The following is a 23,511-nucleotide window of genomic DNA, read 5'->3' on the forward strand; positions in this document are numbered from 1 at the left end:
TAGAAGGTGCTCTTTGGTCAGGGAGTACAACATACATCTGTGTACTCCCTGACGAAGGCCAAGCTGCCGAAACACGTCAGAGTTTAAAAAATCTTTGTTCCATTGAACATTCCATACAAATAAAGGCATTTTAATTATATAAAAGATTGTTTGTTGACAGTTTGAGCATCTAGACATCATCTGTGAAGGACCATTCTAATGAAGTGCTATCCAATATGTCCTCATTTCCTGTGTGCAACTAATGACAGCTGGCAGAATCGGGATCAGGTTCCCTGAGGTGGTGCAGCATCTCAACACCGCCTCATTGGGAGACTACAGTATAGGCTATAGGTAACCGGACACCCTGAGACCCATCTAATCATGTCTTCTTCTCCCTGTCTCAGAGGGCTGAACAGAAGGGATCTGGGTCTGCCTTGTCTCCTCATCTCCCATCTGGACAAATTAACAATGTTTCACCTACAGATGTGAGATCTTAATTTGAGCCAGTTTGCTATAGCAGGAAAATAATCCTGCAGCAACAGGAAAATGTAATTATTTTTTGTGGATTATAATTAATAGACATTTTTGTAAGGGTTGATACATTTTTCATAAGGGTAAATCAAGTTAGACATTTCAAATGGAAATTACAAACTTCGAAGACTTTTTAAACCTAAAATACACTATAAGTTTAAAATGTCCTGCATTGCAACTAACAAATAGTTAGTTACTTTATTAATGGCACTTTAATAATGAGGTTTACATATCTTGCAATTCTCATCCCATATGTATATACTGTATGTTATACCACCTATTGCATCTTGCCTATGCCACTCGGTCATTGCTCATCCATATATTTATTTGTACATATTCTTATTCCATCCCTTTATTTAGATTTGTGTGTATTATGTAGTTGCGTAAATTGTTAGATTACTTGTTAGATATTGCTGCACTGTCAGAACTAGAAGCATAAGCATTTAGCTACACTTGCAATAACATCTGCTAACCATGTATATGTGACCAATAAAATTTGATTTCTCCCTCAAAACCATCAGAATTAATCTAAGATAAAAAAAAATGTCAACAATGTAGATTCTTTTTTGTGAGGACGTCACACCATTTTACATCTAGCTAAGGATTATTTTGCTTCAATGAGTTGACTATGAGTACTAATGCTAGCATACATTTTTAGAACATTAGCTTGCTATCTGAGCCAGTCAGTGAAATGATGCTGCTGACCAACCTGCTACTAATTTAGTGCTTAACACACATTGTTGAATCTTCCAAAAAAAGCTAGTTGGCAAGATACTGTAGTAGTGCTAATTCTTTATTATGAGTTTTCAGGGATGAGCTGTTCTGCCGCGACTCATTGCAGTAGCCTCCCGAGTCAGCTGTTGTGAGATGTTGTGCTCAGCCTACCCAACGATATAAAGCAACGTTAGCGATCACGGGGAAACATGCTGATCTACAGACTGATTTCTGATAACAGTCCCTCTTAAATTTGGGGCCGCAAGTCTACAACTTTAGGGTAATTTAAAAAGGCTAAGAAATGTTTATGCAGAGCTAGCTAGCTAGCCAGCTATGGCAGTAAGCAGCTGGTCAGGTAAGTCACTGGAGACCGACATCCTGGCACAGAATTTTTGCAGGAGATAGCCACCGCCTTGTTTTTATTTTCTCACAATTGCAAACTATTAAATCATGGTCACAAAGTTTAATAATTTTGCTAGTAATTCTGCCTATTTCATGGAGAGTCATGCGAGACCGCAGTGATATGTAACGAGTGCCCTGAGAGTCAGGAAGCAAGTTCAGGGAGTGAGTGTTTTAAATAAAAGAAACAATGAACACGAAACACAAACAACGCACCGACATGAAAACAGAGTCAATAACACCTGAGGAAAGAACCAAGGGGAGTGACAGATATAGGGAAGATAATAAAGGAGGTGATGCAGACCAGGTCATGAGGCGCAGGTGCGCAAGACGATGGTGACAGGTGTGCGGGATAATCAGCAGCCTGATGACCTAGAGGCCGGAGAGGAAGTATACGTGACAGTACCCCCTTACCGAATGTGCGGCTCCGGCCAAACCCGGGGATCAGGAGTGGACCGGTCACCCCTGCTGATGCGCGAGAACCTGTCACGCCAGCTGAGGCACGGGAACTTGTGGAGTCAACTGGGGCGCGGGAACCTGACAGATCAGTTGAGGCAGGGGAGTCTGGCGATCCGGTTGAGGTATGAGAACCTGACAAGCCGGTGGAAGCAGGGGAGCCTGGCGATCCAGCTAAGGCATGAAAGCCCGACGAGCCGGCTGAGGCAGGGGAGCCTGGCGAACTGGCTTAGGCATGAAAGCCCGACGTGCCGGCTATGGCAGGGGAGCCTGGCGATCCGGCTGAGGCATGAGAGCCTGACGAGCCGGCTGACACCGGGAAGCCTGGTGATCTGGTTGAGGTATGAGAGCCTGTAGCAGTTCGGACCCGACGTCATTACTCTGACACAAATGTTTTAAATAAAATAAACACTTCCTGATGGTGAGGTGTTATTCTGTAATGAGTGTGCTGAGAGTCGGGAAGCAAGTTCAGGGAGTGAGTGTTTTAATAAATAAAAGAAACAATGAACACGAAACACAAACAACGCACCGACATGAAAACAGAATCAATAACACCTGAGGAAAGAACCAAGGGGAGTGACAGATACAGGGAAGATAATCAAGGAGGTGATGCAGTCCAGGTGAGTGTCATGAGGCGCAGGTGCGCAAGACGATTGTGACAGGTGTGCGGGATAATCAGCAGCCTGATGACCTAGAGGCTGGAGAGGGAGAATATGTGACAGGATATCACAAATTAGTAACTATGTTTTCATTTTTGAATGGCGGACACTCTGGAATACAAACATTTTAGGATGAGTTTGAGTGATCGTGGAAAAAATCGATACAGTTACATATCGGGATATCATTTTTGACAATATTTAATCTTGTATTGTTTTGACAATACCAATGTCTGAAATAAGACTCCAGTATTTTCTCCATTATAGCTTGTTTTCCATCTTCATTTTAAATAGGGAGCCAATTTGTTTTCAGCGCTTTTATTTCCATGACTGATCAAAACTAATTTTCTCATGGCTCTCTCTTGTCCCTCTGCAGCAGACATATGGTGAGCGATATGTCTGGAACATCGAATAGCAATAAAATCCCAGTATCGAATCGCAAATTAATATAGAATTGCGAGCATCGCATATCTTATTGGCACATAAGTATTGTGATAATATCGTATCGTAAGGTCCCTGGCAATTCCGAGCACTAATGAGTTCCACGTCCCACAAAACAGGTCGTTTGAAGTACTAGCGTCGCGTAGGAGTGACGCCACCTTTCGGAAGACAATGAATCTAAGGGGTCACTACTACAGCAAGAGTGGGAGGAGAGCGGAGAACCATGGGAGTATGAGTTTTCCCAGCAAATCAATCAGTAAAGGAAAACTCAAATTTATTTAACTTGTCAATTCTTCATATAGTCCCAAAATGTCTCCCAATGTAGTTTACTTAAATGAATAGGCCTAATTTGTAGAATAATCACATGGAAAAACACATTGGCACCTACATTACCAGTCAAAAGTTTGGACACACATTGTAGAATAATAGTGAAGACATCAAAACTATGAAATAACACATATGGAATCATGTAGCAACCTAAAAAAGTGTTAAACAAATCAAAATATATTTTAGATTTTTCAAAGTAGCCACTCTTTGCCTTGATGACAGCTTTGCACACTCTTGGCATTCTCTCAACCAGCTTCACCTGGAATGCTTTTCCAACCGTCTTGAAGGAGTTCCCACATATGTTGAGCACTTGTTGGTTGCTTTTCCTTCACTCTGAGGTCCAACTCATCCCAAGCCATCTCAATTGGGTTGATGTCGGGGGACTGTGGAGGCCAGGTCATCTGATGCAGCATTCCATCACTCTCCTTCTTGGTCAAATAGCCCTTACACAGCCTGGAGGTGTGTTAGGTCATTGGCCTGTTGAAAAACAAATGATAGTCCCACTAAGCCCAAACCAGATGGGATGGCGTATCACTGCAAAATGCTGTGGTAGCCAATTGTGGTTCAGTGTGCCTTGAATTCTAAATAAATCACTGACAGTGTCACCAGCAAAGCACCCCCACACCATCACACCTATTCCTCCATGCTTCACGGTGGGAACCACACATGCAGAGATCATTGGTCCACCTACTCTGTGTCTCACAAAGACACAGTTGGAACCAAAAATAAAAAATTTGGACTCATCAGACCAAAGGTCAGATTTCCACCGGTCCAATGTCCATTGCTCGTGTTTCTTTGTGGTGTCCTTTAGTAGTGGTTTCTTTGCAGCAATTCAACCACGAAGGCCTGATTCACACAGTCTCCTCTGAACAGTTGATGTTGAGATGTGTCTGTTATTTGAACTCTGTAAAGCATTTATTTGGGCTGCAATTTCTGAGGCTGGTAACTCTAATAAACGTATCCTCTGCATCAGAGGTAACTCTGGGTCTTCCTTTCCTGTGGCGGTCCTCGTGAGAGCCAGTTTCATTACAGCGCTTGATGTTTTTTGCGACTGCACTTGAAGAAACGTTCAAAGTTCTTGACATTTTCCGCATTGACTGACCTTCATGTCTTAAAGTAATGGACTGTCATTTCACTTTGATTATTTCAGCTGTTCTTGCCATAATAGGGTAATCTTATAGGGTAATCTTCCGTACACCACCCCTACCTTGTCACAAGACATCTGATTGTCTCAAACGCATTTAGAAGGAAAGAAATTCCACAAACGAACAAGGTACACTTGTTTATTGAAATGCATTCCAGGTGACTACCTCATGGAGCTGGTTGAGAGAATTCCAAGAGTGTGCAAAGCTATCAAGGCAAAGGGTGACTACTTTGAAGAATCCAAAATATAAAATATATTTTGATTTGTTTAACACTTTTCTGGTTAGTACATGATTCCATATTTGTTATTTCATAGTTTTGATGTCTTCACTATTATTCTACAATGTAGAAAATAGTACAAATAAAGAAGACCCCTGGAATGAGTAGTTGTGTCCAAACTTTTGACTGGTACTGTATATCCATTCACTAATCAGGGAACATGTTTCCCATCTGTATAGAGTGGGAGACTTTAGTGAAAATGTTTTATTAAAGATGCCTAATATTGGCCCCTAAGTGCTGTTGTGTACTGTATATACATTTTGTTCAAACCCATTTGTTATTTGTTTAGCCTGATTGATTGCTCTTCATTTGAAGCATGGTTATGCTCAAACTATCCCCAAATTAGAAAGTCAAAAACAGGGACAGTAGGCATACTGTTTGCTGGCAAGACAGTCACATGAACAGCCTCTATGGTTAGATAGTAGATCCTCCTGTGTCGCTCTGTTTAGTACCAACATCCAAAGAGAGATGCAGATTCAGCAAAATGTCTCACTCATGCACACACACTAACCGGATACAAACAAATACACACACACACCATGCCAGAACAGAGTCCTCTGCCCACATTGCTCTCAGCTGTGGCATTGCCAACTGACCAGAGCCAAGCTCTTCACCAGACACCAGCATGTGTGTTCTAAACACAGCTACCGCAATTGAGCACTCTCCACACACACACACCAAAACCACTCTTATTTTCTCTACAGCCTTTACACACATTATCATACAAAGAACTTTAAGCAAAAGCACACTCACATTGAGTATGAAGCATTTCAACAATATTATGCTCAACTGTCATTCTTGACTATGAATAGTGTTTTTCAGTTAGTCGTCCACAGTTGCACAGCAGCTGTGAAAACAGTGTATTTGCATACTACTGATGCCACTACAGTACCCTGCACCTGACACGTGAGGAATGTCATTCAATAAAATTGTCCCTACATTAGAGTGCAGTACATTTCTACATCTTTTTCAAAAGTAGTAAAAATGTATACTGTAGATTGGATTCTACTTCGATTTAGCATAGTAATAATGCCTTAGATGGTGGTTAACCATTCCTATCAGGCTATAGATTATATGAGCTATTTAGCAATGGCTGTCCTGTACCATAGCAGGTTGTCCTGTAGCATAACAGGTTGTCCTGTAGCATAACAGGTTGTCCTGTACCATAGCAGGTTGTCCTGTACCATAACAGGTTGTCCTGTAGCATAGCAGGTTGTCCTGTAGCATAACAGGTTGTCCTGTACCATAGCAGGTTGTCCTGTACCATAGCAGGTTGTCCTGTACCATAGCAGGTTGTTCTGTACCATAGCAGGTTGTCCTGTACCATAGCAGGTTGTCCTGTACCATAGCAGGTTGTCCTGTAGCATAGCAGGTTGTCCTGTACCATAGCAGGTTGTCCTGTAGCATAACAGGTTGTCCTGTACCATAGCAGGTTGTCCTGTACCATAGCAGGTTGTCCTGTAGCATAGCAGGTTGTCCTGTAGCATAACAGGTTGTCCTGTACCATAGCAGGTTGTCCTGTACCATAGCAGGTTGTCCTGTACAATAGCAGGTTGTCCTGTACAATAGTAGGTTGTCCTGTACCATAGCAGGTTGTTCTGTACCATAGCAGGTTGTCCTGTACCATAGCAGGTTGTCCTGTACCATAGCAGGTTGTCCTGTAGCATAACAGGTTGTCCTGTAGCATAACAGGTTGTCCTGTAGCATAACAGGTTGTCCTGTAGCATAACAGGTTGTCCTGTACCATAGCAGGTTGTCCTGTACCATAGCAAGTTGTCCTGTAGCATAACAGGTTGCCCTGTACCATAGCAGGTTGTCCTGTACCATAGCAAGTTGTCCTGTACCATAGCAGGTTGTCCTGTAGCATAACAGGTTGTCCTGTACCATAGCAGGTTGTCCTGTACCATAGCAGGTTGTCCTGTAGCATAGCAGGTTGTCCTGTACCATAGCAGGTTGTCCTGTACAATAGTAGGTTGTCCTGTACCATAGCAGGTTGTTCTGTACCATAGCAGGTTGTCCTGTACCATAGCAGGTTGTCCTGTACCATAGCAGGTTGTCCTGTAGCATAACAGGTTGTCCTGTAGCATAACAGGTTGTCCTGTACCATAGCAGGTTGTACTGTACCATAGCAAGTTGTCCTGTAGTATAACAGGTTGCCCTGTACCATAGCAGGTTGTCCTGTACCATAGCAAGTTGTCCTGTACCATAGCAGGTTGTCCTGTAGCATAACAGGTTGTCCTGTACCATAGCAGGTTGTCCTGTAGCATAGCAGGTTGTCCTGTACCATAGCAGGTTGTCCTGTACCATAGCAGGTTGTCCTGTAGCATAACAGGTTGTCCAGTAGCATAGCAGGTTGTCCTGTAGCATAGCAGGTTGTCCTGTAGCATAGCAGGTTGTCCTGTAGCATAACAGGTTGTCCTGTAGCATAGCAGGTTGTTCTGTAGCATAACAGGTTGTCCTGTAGCATAGCAAGTTGTCCTGTAGCATAGCAGGTTGTCCTGTACCATAGCAGGTTGTCCTGTAGCATAACAGGTTGTCCTGTACCATAGCAGGTTGTCCTGTAGCATAGCAGGTTGTCCTGTACCATAACAGGTTGTCCTGTACCATAGCAGGTTGTCCTGTAGCATAACAGGTTGTCCAGTAGCATAGCAGGTTGTCCTGTAGCATAGCAGGTTGTCCTGTAGCATAGCAGGTTGTCCTGTAGCATAACAGGTTGTCCTGTAGCATAACAGGTTGTCCTGTACCATAGCAGGTTGCCTGTAGCATAGCAGGTTGTCCTGTAGCATAGCAGGTTGTCCTGTACCATAGCAGGTTGCCTGTAGCATAGCAAGTTGTCCTGTAGCATAGCAGGTTGTCCTGTGGCATAGCAGATTGTCCTGTAGCATAGCAAGTTGTCCTGTAGCATAGCAAGTTGTCCTGTAGCATAGCAAGTTGTCCTGTAGCATAGCAAGTTGTCCTGTAGCATAGCAGGTTGTCCTGTACCATAGCAGGTTGTGCTGTAGCATAGCAAGTTGTCCTGTAGCATAGCAGGTTGTCCTGTAGCATAGCAGGTTGTCCTGTAGCATAGCAGGTTGTCCTGTACCATAGCAGGTTGTCCTGTAGCATAGCAAGTTGTCCTGTAGCATAGCAGGTTGTCCTGTGGCATAGCAGATTGTCCTGTAGCATAACAGGTTGTCCTGTACCATAGCAGGTTGTCCTGTAGCATAGCAAGTTGTCCTGTAGCATAGCAAGTTGTCCTGTAGCATAGCAAGTTGTCCTGTAGCATAGCAGGTTGTCCTGTACCATAGCAGGTTGTCCTGTAGCATAGCAAGTTGGTTGTCCTGTAGCATAGCAGGTTGTCCTGTAGCATAGCAGGTTGTCCTGTAGCATAGCAGGTTGTCCTGTACCATAGCATGTTGTCCTGTAGCATAGCAGGTTGTCCTGTAGCATAGCAGGTTGTCCTGTAGCATAGCAGGTTGTCCTGTACCATAGCAGGTTATCCTGTAGCATAGCAGGTTGTCCTGTACCATAGCAGGTTGTCCTGTACCATAGCAGGTTGTCCTGTAGCATAGCAGGTTGTCCTGTAGCATAGCATGTTGTCCTGTAGCATAGCAGGTTGTCCTGTACCATAGCAGGTTATCCTGTAGCATAGCAGGTTGTCCTGTACCATAGCAGGTTATCCTGTAGCATAGCAGGTTGTCCTGTAGCATAGCAGGTTGTCCTGTAGCATAGCAGGTTGTCCTGTAGCATAACAGGTTGTCCTGTACCATAGCAGGTTGTCCTGTACCATAGCAGGTTGTCCTGTAGCATAACAGGTTGTCCTGTACCATAACAGGTTGTCCTGTAGCATAGCAAGTTGTCCTGTAGCATAGCAGGTTGTCCTGTAGCATAGCAGGTTGTCCTGTACCATAGCAGGTTGTCCTGTGCCATAGCAGGTTGTCCTGTAGCATAGCAGGTTGTCCGGTATCATACATTGACCGTAGCACTAAACGTCATGAATACCCCCATCATGGGAATAGCACATGAATGCAATGATTTCAAGATCCTACATTCCTACATGATTTCAAGATCCTACCTTCCTACATGATTTCAAGATCCTACCTTCCTACATGATTTCAAGAGCCTACCTTCCTACATGATTAAAAAACAACTTTTTCAAGATAAACCATATAACTCAAAAATCTCAACAAACAACCTCTGTCCGCCATGTCTCCCCCCCCCATGTCTCTCCCATGTCCCCCCCCCCCATGTCTCTCCCACTTAATCTGTATGATTAAATCATTTTTCCTTGGCCCTAATTTTGTCGGGGATGACGATACTCTGCCTGCCGGATAGTTGCTGAGCATACTCCCCATTGATGGCCATGCTGAGAAGATTACCCTAATAGCAGCGGATTACCTCTCCACATGTTGGCCACACACGGGGGGATGGTGTTTGTGTGTGTGTGTGTGTGTGTGTGTGTGTGTGTGTGTGTGTGTGTGTGTGTGTGTGTGTGTGTGTGTGTGTGTGTGTGTGTGTGTGTGTGTGTGTGTGTGTGTGTGTGTGTGTGTGTAGGGAGCGGTGGTAGTAGAATATCTCTCGCTAGATATATATATCTGCCTGCATGTCTACCTACAATATTGGTCTAAATCTGTCTGCCTAGAATATCTGTCTGTCTTTGTCTGTCAATTCAAATAAAATGTTATTGATCGCATACACATATTTGCAGATGTTATCGCACGTGCAGCGAAATACTAACAGTGAAGTAATACCGAACAATACAAACAAATCAAAAAAGAATAAGAAAGTAATTAAGAAATATCATAAGGAGCAATGTCAGAGTTCAGAATATAAATATATAACCTCAGCAAAAAATTTAACTTTCAAAGATAATTCGTAAAAATCCAAATAACTTCCCAGACCTTCATTGTAAAGGGTTTAAACACTGTTTACCATGCTTATTCAATGAACCATGAACAATTAATGAACATGCACCCGTGGAACAATCATGCACCTGAAGACACTAACAGCTTACAGACGGTAGGCAATTAAGGTCACAGTTATGAAAACTTAGGACACTAAAGAGGACACTTTCTACTGACTCTGAAAAGGACCAAAAGAAAGATGCCCAGGGTACTTGCTCATCTGCGTGAACGTGCCTTCGGCATGCTGCAAGTAGGCATGAGGACTGCAGATGTGGCCAGGGCAATATTTGCCATGTCCGTAATGTGAGACGCCTGAGACAGCGCTACAGGGAGACAGGACGGACAGCTGATCGTCCTCGCAGTAAAAACACCTGCACACGACGGTACATCCGAATATCACACCTGCGGGACAGGTACAGGATGGCAACAACAACTGCCCGAATTACACCAGGAGTGCACAATCCCTCCATCAGTGCTCAGACTGTCCGCAATAGGCTGAGATAGGCTGAACTGAGTGCTTGTAGGCCTGTTGTAAGGCAGGTCCTCACCAGACATCACCGGCAACAACGTCGCGTATGGGCACAAACCGTCGCTGGACCAGACAGGACTGGCAAAAAGTGCTCTTCACTGACGAGTCGCGGTTTTGTCTCACCAGGGGTGATGATCGGATTCACGTTTATCGTCAAAGGAATGAGCGTTACACCGAGGCCTGTACTCTGGAGTAGGATCGATTTGGAGGTGGAGGGTCCGTCATGGTCTTGGGCGGTGTGTCACAGCATCATCGGACTGAGCTTGTTGTCATTGCAGGCAATCTCAACGCTGTGCGTTACAGGGAAGATATCCTCCTTATGTGGTACCCTTCCTGCAGGCTCATCCTGACATGACCCTCCAGCATGACAATGCCACCAGCCATACTGCTCGTTCTGTGCGTGATTTCCTGCAAGACAGGAATGTCAGTGTTCTGTCATGAACAGCAAAGAGCCCGGATCTCAATCCCATTGAGCACGTCTGGGACCTGTTGGATCGGAGGGTGAGGGCTAGGGCCATTCCCCCAAAAAATGTCTGGGAACTTGCAGGTGCCTTGGTGGAAGAGTGGGGTAACATCTCACAGTAAGAACTGGCAAATCTGGTGCAGACCATGAGGAGATACACTGCAGTACTTAATGCAGCTGGTGGCCACACTGTTACTTTTGATTTTGACCCCCCCCTCCCTTTGTTCAGGAACACATTATTCCATTTCTGTTAGTCACATATCTGTGGAACTTGTTCAGTTTATGTCTCAGTTGTTGAATCTTATGTTCTTACAAATATTTACACATGTTAAGTTTGCTGAAAATAAACGCAGTTGACAGTGAGAGGATGTTTCTTTTTTTGCTTTTACTGTACTGTATATGATGGTGTGTATAGACATTATGGACAGTATATGAATATAAATAGTGTGTACAGCAGTAGTTATTAAGGATGAGCCTTGACTAGAATACAGTATATACATAAGAAGTGGGTAAAACAGTATGTAAACATCATTAAAGTGACCAGTGTTCAATGACTATGTAAGGTGCACGGTAGAGTACCGGGTGGCAGCCAGCTTGTAACAGTGACTAAGTTCAGGGCAGGGTACTGGGCGGAGGCTGGCTTGTGGTGACTATTTAACAGTCTGATGGCCGGGAGATAGTCTGTCTGTATGTCTTTTCAACCATCCAGATTCATCTACAGATATCTCTCCATCTATATACACATCATTACTATTACAGACCTCTAAACATCAGATCCCATTCTGCCAAGCTTGATTTCGACTGCATCAGGCCTACACTGTTATGCTTTCTTTCAAAGTGTAGGCCTATCCAGTAGGCAAGTCATCCAAACCATTTTTATTTGACAAGACTTAGATTTGATAGTGGGGTTTTTGTGTCCCTGGGCTACCATTCCACAGCATGCTGTGAGGATACACATCTGCAATACAGAAATACAACTCAGGATGGAGATGGTCTAACTGTCTATTGCCTAACTGTCCATATCTTCTCTATAGGTCCAACATACTGTGGTGAGAAGGTTGAACAGCAACAACGGCTGAAGAATGACAAAGGCATACAAATATTATTGCCACTGCTAATGTGGGTTTTTAGGCAGTCCAGATGGAGTAGACTAAGAAGCCATTGAGCGAGTGGAGAGAAAAGGAATTCTAGTAATCTGCCGCTGATCCTGTACAATAGACGCCTTGTCTCTTTTGTTAGGGCCACTCACAAACACAAGTTTGCACTGACGATGATAGCACCAATAGTCTGCCTTAGGAATGGAAAGAGAAAGAAAGATAAGTGTGAAAAGGATAAGATAGGTCTACAGAAAGAAACCAATGGAAAGCAATTGTGTGCCAGCAGAGTGAGCCTGTTTTCGTTATCTGAGAAGTCAAGTAAAAAATGAAATTCTATGTCTCTAATCAAGTCAAGTGTAGCCTAGAATAGACATTATAGATCTAGATATTATAGAGCCTTCTAAACTGCCTGTTGAACATTACATTCGCACTGTGAATTCATTAACCATTGAAGGACTGTTTATCCCCTCTCCTCTTCACCACAATGCACTGTCCTCCTCAAACGTTTTGGTGGGACCATTAAAAACAATCATTAAAACAATGGCAAATATTTGCATACGAACTGTCGTTTATTTTATACAGATGTATATTTATACAGTAGTAAAAGAGGTTTAAAAAAGTCCCTTACCCCAAGACCTAAACGAATTTGTTGTGTCCTCCAGTTGCCTAACAACACACTTCAGTAAAAAAATATATATATATAATAAAAAAACACGATGAAAGTAGTATGCATCTGTAGAAAGTTGTCAAATTATTTGATCGGGAACAGTCCTCCAATTACACGTTTATAGCTTACTGCTAGCTCCCCGATGAATTCCTGGCGTGATTTCTTACTGCTCTCAATGTGCCCAGGGTGCAAAGTTTCCGTCGGGTCGTTTAATCATGGTCTCGATGTCCCGTTTCGACTCGCTACCCTTGAAATAGAATCGGCTTAGTACTCGACCAGTACAAGCAATAGGCTTCCAGACAAAAATGCATCATAACAAAAAAAGTAGGCGCTAAAGCTCCGCCCTGTGTTTCAGACCGCAGTTTCTGTAGCCTAGATACAAAAACATGTCGTGAATACAATAGGCTATATTTGATCTAATTTATTAATTTGAATTGGCTGTTGAAATAATCCCTGCACACTGCCTGTACACGGACATCCAAAAATAACGCTTGTAAATGTAGGTTGCCTATAAGCATTATCTTACCTACCTGTACGTTGTTAAAACCCCAAGGGCAGAATAAATTAGATGCTGTGCATCGATGGCATGCATCAAAGTGAAGATGTCTAAGTGACGCCACCTTCACTGTGGCGGATAGTTACGTTATCTCTGTTTTGAATGTGTAATAAAGTAGGCTAGCTACCCAGACTCACGTAACATAGTAACAACTCACAGCAAGCCTATACAGTGCATTCGGAAAGTATTCAGACCCCTTGACTTTTTCCACATTTTGTTACGTTAGCCTTATTCTAAAATTGATTAAATAGTTCCCCCCCTCATTAATCTACACACAATGCCCCATAATGACAAAACGAAAACAGGCTTTTAGATTTTATTGCGTAATATACATAAGTACATAAGTATTCAGACCCTTTACTCTGTACTTTGTTGATACACCTTTAGCAGCGATTACAGCTTCGAGTCTTCTTGGGTATGATGCTACAACCTTGGCACACCTGTATTTAGGGAGTTTCTCTCATTCTTCTCTGCAGATCCTCTCAAGGTCTGTCAGGTTGGATGGGGAGCGTCGCTGCACAGCTATTTTTAAGTCTCTCCAGAGATGTTTGATCGGGTTCAAGTCCGGGCTCTGGCTCGGCCACTCAAAGACATTCAGAGACTTGTCCCAAAGCCACTCCTGCGTTGTCTTGGCTGTGTGCTTATGGTCGTTATCCTGTTGGAAGGTGAACCTTCGCCCCAGTCTGAGGTCCTGAGAGCACTGGAGCAGGTTTTCATCAAGGATCTCTCTATACATTGCTCCGTTCATCATTGCCTCTATACTGACTAGTCTCCCAGTCCCTGCCGCTGAAAAAAATCCCCACAGCATGATGCAGCCACCACCATGCTTCACTGTAGGGATGTTGTCAGGTTTCCTCCAGACGTGACACTTGGCATTCAGGCCAAAGAGTTCAATCTTGGTTTCATCAGACCAGAGAATCTTGTTTCTCATGGTCTGAGAGTCTTTAGATGCCTTTTGGCAAACTCCAAGCAGGCTGTCATGTGCCTTTTACTGAGGGGTGGCTTCTGTCTGGCCACTCTACCATAAAGGCTTGATTGGTGGAGTGCTGCAGAGATGGTTGTCCTTCTGGAAGGTTCTCCCATCTCCACAGAGGAACTCTAGAGCTCTGTTGGGTTATTGGTCAAAGCCCTTCTCCCCCGACTGCTCAGTTTGGCTGGGCTGACAGATCTAGGAAGAGCCTTGGGGGTTACAAACGTCTTCCATTTAAGAATGATGGAGGCCACTGTGTTCTTGGGGACGTTCAATGCTGCAGTTTTGCTGCAGTTTTGGTACCCTTCATAGATCGGTGCCTCAACATAATCCTGTCTCGCAGCTCTACAGACAATTCCTTCGACCTCATGGCTTGGTTTTTGCTCTGACATGCACTGTCAATTGTGGGACCTTATATAGACAGGTTTGTGCCTTTCCAAATCATGTCCAATCAATTGAATTTACCACAGGTGGACTCCAATCAAGTTGTAGAAGTAACTCAAGGATGGTCAATGGAAACAGGATGCACCCGAGCTCAATTTCGAGTCTCATAGCAAAGGGTCTGAATACTTATGTAAATAAAGTATTTCTGTTTTTATTTTTAATACATTTGCAAAAATTTCAAACATCTGTTTTCGCTTTGTCATTATGGGGTATTGTGTGTAGATTGCGGAGGATTTAAAAAATATATATATTTTAGAATAAGGCTGTAAAGTAACAACATTTGGAAAAAGTCAAGGGATCTGAATACTTTCTGAAGGCACTGTACAGTATTTAGGGGTGGCTGTTACAGAATCTCCCTGGCAAGGACGCTGTCGGACTAATTTCCAGCGTGTGTGTAGTTGTTTATGTTTGTCTAGCGCTGCATAGTCTAGTTCTCCCCCTCATGTGAGAGATATCGTTCACCTCCAGCTCGTGGCTTCAGCCAATCAGACTACTCCCATGCACTCATGGCGTGGGTGGACATAGGTGCATGATTACAAAGTAAATTGTCCCTGTTGTTACCAGTGTAGTATGAGCTAGAGTAGCAGTATTCTATACATTTCTCATTCCTGTTATTATGTTACTACTGATATTGTCTGCAGTGATTATTCACTGTTTACTACTTCCTATATATTTAAACAGTCCTTGCGCGTGTGTGTTGCTGTGCAATAGCTTACTATTTGTATAATATACAGTCCTTGCCATTATTCTTCCTGTGCTTTTGTCATGCTAGTTATTAATCCGGTGTTACTATGTAATACATGGTATTTAGGTCATCATTAGATACAGTCCTTGTTGTTCTGTCCCATACACTCTTAGAAAAAAAGGTGCTATCTAGAACCAAAAGGGGTTCTTTGGCTGTCCCCATAGGAGAACCCATTGAAGAACCACTTTTGGTTCCAGGTAGAACCCTTTTGGTTCAAGGTAGAACCCTTTTTGGTTCCATATAGAACCCTATCCACAGAGAGTTCTACCTGGAACCAAAAGGGGTTGTAACTGGAACCAAAAAGGGTTGTTCTATGGGAACAGCCGCAGAACCCTTTTGGAACCCTTTTTTCTAAGAGTGTATCCCATATTATCGTACTCTGGATGAATAGTGGTGGTATCAGTGGTGGTCGGTGCCGTTTAAGATGAAGGAGGATGGTCATTTTTTTAATGAGCATGGCCTTATTTCAATTACAGCATATTGGATGACCGTCATTCGTATTCTATTCATCCAGCTCAATGTAACATCGATAGGTTTAGGCTACTACATGATACTAAAATGTTCCCTGTACCCATCATGAGGTTGCTACTACCCAACCTATGAATGTAAGTTTACAACGTAGGTGCACAGGTCGAGAGAAATTTGAGTATGACAAAGTGACAGACACATTCAATAGCGCCTTGCACAATCTTGCCTGCATCAAGCTGATCTAGGGTGTAATCATTAGTCCAACAGTTGCAAGCAAGAGTTTCAATTGGACACATTCATGTATGTTTATCCCCCGTTTCATTTGCTTCCGTTTAGGATTTTTTTTTCAACAGAATCCGCATAATTAATACACCCCTGATCACATGCAAACACAGTTCACTTGGTCTCCCGAATGGCGCAGAGGTCTAAGGTATTGCATCTCAGTGCTAGAGGCGTCACTACAAACCCTGGTTTGATTCCAGGCTGTATCACAATCGGCCGCGATTGGGTGTCCCATAGGGTGGCGCACAATTGGCCCAGTGTCGTCCGGGTTAGGGTTTGGCAGGGGTAGGCCGTCATTGTAAATAAGAATTTGTTCTTAACTGACTTGCCTAGTTAAATAAAGGATGAAAAATAAACGTTCATGGCAGCCACATAGAAACAGCTTGATCCCTGGATAATTCATTCTGGCATCTACAGTCGTAAGTTTACCTTAACCTGAGTTTAAATGTATTTGGCTTTCACAATTCCTGACATTTAATTTGACATTTGGTAGCATTGGTTTAACTTGTGTCAACTATTTTGGGTAGCCTTCCACAAGCTTCCCACAATAAGTTGGGTGAATTTTGGCCCATTCCTCCTGACAGAGCTGGTGTAACAGAGTCAGGTTTGTAGGCCTCCTTGCTCGCACATGCTTTTTCAGTTCTGCCTACAAATTTTCTATAGGATTGAGGTCAGGGCTTTGTGATGGCCACTGCAACACCTTGACTTTGTTGTCCTGACGCCATTTTGCCACAACTTTGGAAGTATGCTTGGGGTCATTGTCCATTTGGAAGAACCATTTGCTACCAAGCTTTAACTTCCCGACTGATGTCTTGAGATGTTGTTCAATATATCCACATAATTTTCCTCCCTCATGATGCGATCTATTTTGTGAAATGCATCAGTCCCTCCTGCAGCAAAGCAACCCCACAACATGATACTGCCACCCCTGTGCTTCACGGTTGGGATGGTGTTCTTCGGCTTGCGTGCATCCCCCCTTTTCCTCCAAACATAACGATGGTCATTCTGGCCAAACAGTTATATTTTTGTTTCATCAGACCAGAGGACAATTCTCAAAAAAGTACCATCTTTGTCCCCATGTGCAGTTGCAAACCGTAGTCTGGCCTTTTTTATGGCGGTTTTGGAGCAGTGGCTTCTTCCTTGCTGAGCGGCCTTTCAGGTTATGTCGATATAGGACTCGTTTTACTGTGGATATCGATACTTTTGTACCCGTTTCCTCCAGGATCTTCACAAGGTACTTTGCTGTTGTTCTGGGATTGATTTGCACTTTTCGCACCAAAGTACGTTCATCTCTAGGAGACAGAACGCGTCTCCTTCCTGATCGGTATGATGGCTGCGTGGTCCCATGATGTTTATACTTGCGTACTATTGTTTGTACAGATGAATGTGGTACCTTCAGGCGTTTGGAAATTGCTCCCAAGGATGAACCAGACTTGTGGAGGTCTACAATTTTGTTTCTGAGGTCTTGGCTGATTTCTTTTGATTTTCCTATTATGCCAAGCAAATAGGCACTTAGTTTGAAGGTAGGCCTTGAAATACATCCACAGGTACACCTCCAATTGACTCAAATTGACTCAAATGTCAATTAGCCTATCAGAAGCTTCTAAAGCCATGACATCATTTTCTGGAATTTTCCAAGCTGTTTAAATGCACAGTCAACTTAGTGTTTGTAAACTTCTGACCCACTGGAATTGTGATACAGTGAAATAATCTGTCTGTAAACAATTGTTGGAAAAATTACATGTGTCATGCACAAAGTAGATGTCCTAACCGACTTAACAAAACTATAGTTTGTTAACAAGAAATTTGTGGAGTGGTTGAAAAACGAGTTTTAATGACTCCTAAGTGCATGTAAACTTCTGACTTCAACTGTAGTATAGTTTTATCTAAAAAGGATAACTTTTTTTATGATTCACTATTTACATTTTTCTGAAATTCACTGAGGAGGATGGTCCTCCCCTTCCTCCTCTGAGGAGCCTCATCTGGCATATTCTAGCCTGTATGTGAATATTCTTTGTTCCTTCATTCTCTGTATCTTTACAGAACCATCCCCATGTTCACCTCCATGTTCATCTCCAGTGTGTATAAAGAAAGTTAATGTGTGTGTCAACTCTCGGGTTGCCTTATTCCCCTCTAACCGGGGGCGGTGTCAGTGGGTCACAAACCAACAAACACGTAGAGCCGGGTCACTCTCTTTCAGTAATATCAACACTAAACGATTGATTGATTCATGATTGATTCATGAAAAGTGATAAACTAAGTTCAGATTTCAGAATAAGACAAGTTGGTTAGGCATGCTTGGCATAGGTTGTTATTATATGCTGTTGAATACTAGCTTTTGGTTATACAGTTGGACAACTATCATATACTGTACTGTTGAAGGCCTATACAGATCTCACACCAAGTGCGGAGATGCATATCCATAACTTTTGAATGCAAAGTAGAGAAGAGATTTCTCTTATGTTTTAAGTCTTACCCCATAACTGGATGATCATGGACAACATTGGAATGCTCTATGTGGGTGGGGGATCGGAAAGGTCCCAGGATGTTAATTAAAATATTAAATGTCTAAATCTGTACTAAACAAAAATATAAACGCAACATGTGAAGTTTTGGTCCCATGTTTCATGAGCTGAAATAAAATATCCCAGAAATTTTCTGTGCATACAAAAAAGCTTATTTCTCTCCAATTCTGTGCAGAAATTAGTTTACATCCCTGTTCGTGAGCATTTCTTCTTTGCAAAGATAATCCATCCACGTGACAGGTGTGGAATATCAAGAACCTGATTTAACAGCATGATCATTACACAGGTGCCCCTTGTGCTGGGGACAATACAAGGCCACTCTTAAAATGTGCAGTTTCGTGAAACAACACAATGTGTCTAAGTTTTGGGGGAGCGTGAAATTGGCATGCTGACTGCAGGAATGTCGAGCAGAGCTGTTGCCAGATAATTTAATGTTCATTTCTCTACCATAAGCCGCCTCCGTCATTTTAGAGTGGCAGAACGTCCAACCGGCCTCAGAACCGCAGACCATGTATAACCACGCCAGCCCAAGAACTCCACATCTGGGTTCTTCACCTGCAGGATCGTCTGAGACCAGCCACCTGGACAGCTGATGAACTGAGGAGAATTTATGTCTGTAATAAAGCCCTTTTGTGGGGAAATACTAATTCTGATTGGCTGTGCCTGGCTCCAAGGTGGGTGGGCCTATGCCTTCCCAGGACCACCCATGGCTGCGCCCCTGCCCAGTCATGTGAAATCCACAGAGTAGGCCTAGTCGATTTATTTCAATTGACTGATTTCCTTATGAACAGTAACTCAGTAAAATCTTTGAAATTGTTGTATGTGTATAGTATTGACTACTTACTAGCAACACTCAGTTTGGTCCCTCCACCAAAAGTCCACCACAGTGATTGAGTTTGACTTACTTGCTGTACAAAGACCCTCACACACCTTTCCTATTAATATACTGTCCACACACACCATCATACACATATATATTTATATTCCGGACACAATATCAGGAAGGTATTCTTACGTTTTTTTCCCCCTGATCTCATTACCTTGTCAGGTAAAACTCTGGGTCCTATCTGGAGGCTATGACAAAAACATTTAAATTATAGATAGCTTCCCTTTTCATCTGTGCAATGACTATAGGGCTGGGTTTTTTCTTGTCGGATCATGTGAATTGTAAACACTCCTGGCCTAAGGTGAATCAAACCTTTTCAAACTACCACAAATCTTGTTATTATTCATTCTGAATCTGATATCAAAAAGGGCCTGAGACACATGAGGCAACAACAACTTAAATTACTTCACCTTTATTTTATCAGGGAGTCACACTGAGACCAAGGTTTCTTTTACAGATGAGCCCTGAATTACAGAAATTACTAAAAATATATACATCAATATAAATACAAAAAGCAAGCAGAAAGAAAAACACGGACATAAAAAACAAACGCATTCATCTGTCACGCCCTGATCTGTTTCACCTGTCTTTGTGATTGTCTCCACCCTCCTCCAGGTGTCTCCCATTTTCCCCATTATCCCCTGTGTTCTGTCTGTCTATTACCAGTTTGTATTGTTTGTCAAGCTTACCAGCGTTTTACCAGCTCCTATTTTTTCCTAGTCTCTTTTTCTTGCCCTCCTGGTATTGACCCTCACCTGTCCCGTCTCTGTACCAGCCTGCCTGACCACTCTACCTGCCCCCGACCCTGAGCCTGCCTGCTGACCTGTACCCTTGCCCCGTCTATGGATTATTGACCCCTGCCTGCCTTGACCTGTCTCTTGCCCGCCCCTTGGACTATTAACCCATTGTTTATTCAACGTGTCTGCATCTGGGTCTTACCTTGATTCCTCATATTCATCAGTAATAAGGTCCTCAATCAGCTTTCTGAATGGCCCTAGAGGCACATCAAATACAATAACCTTTTGAAGATTGTTCCACAAATAAGATGCAAGAAAACTAAAAGCTTTAATGTACCCAACTCAGTAGAGAACAAACACATTTCCAGACTTAGCCATCCCAGAGACAGGGTGTGGCAACTCATATGTCTAAAATTTAGTAATGATGTTAGGTACAGTGGGACTTTTTGTAAAAGGGCTTTATACATGAAAACATAGCAATGTATTAACCTATGTGACATCAAAGAGGTCATTCCAACTTTCTGGTGGGGAATGCAGTGATGAGTACTAAAAATGTCACCCGTAATAAAGCGCAGCGCACGATGATAAACTGCATCTAATGGCTTTAATGAAATGGCAGCTGCATTCATATCGATGATGTCGCCATTGTCTAGGACCGATAGGAACATCGACTGAATAATCTACTTTCTAGTATTTAGTGAGAGGCAGAACCTATTTCTATAGCAGAAGCCCCTTTCTATTCTCAGCTTCTTAACTAACTCATCAATATGCTTTTTAAAAAGACAGCTTTTCATTTATCCAGATGCCCAGATATTTGCAAGCAGGGACACGATCAATATGGATACTGTCCAAAGTACGTATGCTTTTTTAAAAATGCGCTCTAGAGAACCACATATAAACTCAGCAAAAAAAGAAACGTCCTTTCACTGTCAACTGAGTTTATTTTCAGCAAACTTAATATGGGTAAATATTTGTATGAAAATAACAATATTCAACAACTGAGACATAAACTGAACAAGTTCCGCAGACATGTGACTAACAGAAATGGAATAATGTGTCCCTGAACAAAAGGAGGGGTCAAAATTAAAACAGTCAGTATCTGGTGTGGCCACCAGCTGCATTAAGTACTGCAGTGCATCTCCTCTTCATGGACTGCACCAGATTTGGCAGTTCTTGCTGTGAGATGTTACCCCACTCTCCACCAAGGCACCTGCAAGTTCCCAAGTTCTGAGGGGAATGGCCCTAGCCCTCACCCTCCGATCCAACAGGTCCCAGACGTGCTCAATGGGATTGAGATCCGGGCTCTTCGCTGGCCATGGCAGAACACTGACATTCCTGTCTTGCAGGAAATCACGCACAGAATGAGCAGTATGGCTGGTGGCATTGTCATGCTGGAGGGTCATGTCAGGATGAGCCTGCAGGAAGGGTACCACATAGGGAGGAGGATGTCTTCCCTGTAACGCACAGCATTGAGATTACCTGCAATGACAACAAGCTCAGTCCGATGATGCTGTGACACACCGCCCTAGACCATGACGGATCCTCCACCTCCAAATCGATCCCACTCCAGAGTACAGGCCTCGGTGTAACGCTCATTCCTTCAACGATAAACACGAATCCATCACCCCTGGTGAGGCAAAACCGCGACTCGTCAGTGAAGAGCACTTTTTGCCAGTCCTGTCTGGTCCAGCGACGGTGGGTTTGTGCCCATAGGCGACGTTGTTGCCGGTGATGTCTGGTGAGGACCTGCCTTACAACAGGCCTACAAGCCTTCAGTCCAGCATCTCTCAGCCTATTGCAGACAGTCTGAGCAGTGATGGAGGGATTGTGCGTTCCTGGTGTAACTCGGGCAGTTGTTGCTATCCTTTACCTGTCCCGCAGGTGTGATGTTCAGATGTACCCATCCTGTGCAGGTGTTGTTACAAGTGGTCTGCCACTGCGAGGACGATCAGCTGTCCGTCCTGTCTCCCTGTAGCGCTGTCTCAGGCGTCTCACAGTACGGACATTGCAATTTATTGCCCTGACCACATCTGCAGTCGTCATGCCTCCTTGCAGCATGTCTAAGGCACGTTCACGCAGATGAGCAGGGACCCTGGGCATCTTTCTTTTGGTGTTCTTCAGAGTCAGTAGAAAGGCCTCTTTAGTGTCCTAAGTTTTCATAACTGTGACCTTAATTGCCTACTGTCTGTAAGCTGTTAGTGTCTTATCGACCGTTCCACAGGTGCATGTTCATTAATTGTTTATGGTTCATTGAACAAGCATGGTAAACAGTGTTTAAACCCTTTACAATAAAGATCTGTGAAGTTTTGGACTTTTACGAGTTATCTTTGAAAGAGGGTCCTGAAAAAAGGATGTTTATTTTTTTGCTGAGTTTACTAAGATTTACCTGCATTCAAAACTAATTTCAGGTCAATAAAGGTTTTCTGTAATACAATGAAGGCAGACTGTAGTTCAGATAGAGCCTGGTCAACCTTTGCATACTCAACAGTATTATCGGCATACAAGTGCAGGTTAAAATGTTTTACAGACAAGTTGTTATTGTTAATGTAAACAGTAAAAAGTACAGGACCCAGAATCGACCCCTGCGGGACACCTTTCGTAATATCCAGGAAACCTGATTAAACACCATCAGTAGATACATATTGAGTTATCTGTCAAGTAATTTTTAAACCAGTTACATGGCCAATTGAGGAAAGCCTCTGAATTAGCAATAAGTGACTAGCAGTATCAAAAGCCTTTGACAGGTCAATGAAGAGGGCAGCACAATGTTGCTTTTAATCCATACAGTTAACCACCTAATTTATAACCAGGGATGCAGCAGAGATGATGCTATGACCTGGTCTAAAACCCAACTGATGTACATTTACAATATATATCAAAGATTTAAAAAATATCTAAGCTGAGAATTAATCAAGGATTCTAATATTTTAGCTAGGCAAGAAAGTTTAGAAATATTGCGATAATTATTTAGGTCACACCCTTTGTGAAGGGGGAGTACATGGGCCACCTTCCAAACCTTGGGGATAGTACCAGATATAATCGTCAGGTAAAGAATATGGGTTAATGATTCTGCATTTAGGGGGGCAGAGAGCTGCAGCAAAAAATGGATCAAGCATGTAAGCCCCAGTGAATTTTGTTTTACCTCAATCTTAAGGCATCTAGCACATCACAGATAGTAAATTGTAGAAATGAAAACAAAGATTCACTAGAAGTTGACAGGTTAACCGTCGAGTCAGCTAGAAGCTGGCAGAGGAAAGAGCAGTCGATTGACTGACCAGGGTCAACTACACCACCGTTTCTCTCTAATAAAAAGCCTACCGAGATAAAATGATGA

General features: G+C 43.0%; 1 protein-coding gene across 2 annotated transcripts in view; it reads right to left on the reverse strand.

Moving 5' to 3' along the window:
• The window catches only part of LOC139558598 (zinc finger protein 516-like), a 34,886-nt gene extending 21,665 nt beyond the window's left edge, over positions 1 to 13,221 (reverse strand). The window contains exon 1 of one of the 2 annotated variants that reach the window (XM_071373827.1): positions 13,095 to 13,221. The gene's annotated coding sequence lies outside the window, so the exon portion shown is untranslated. Of the gene's footprint in view, positions 1 to 12,525; positions 13,075 to 13,094 lie in introns of those variants that run through there. The other variant, XM_071373826.1, reaches the window with a different exon arrangement.
• Positions 13,222 to 23,511: the final 10,290 nt, after the last annotated feature.

The sequence above is a fragment of the Salvelinus alpinus genome, chromosome 29, assembly GCF_045679555.1.
Source record: "Salvelinus alpinus chromosome 29, SLU_Salpinus.1, whole genome shotgun sequence".
NCBI lineage: Eukaryota > Metazoa > Chordata > Actinopteri > Salmoniformes > Salmonidae > Salvelinus > Salvelinus alpinus.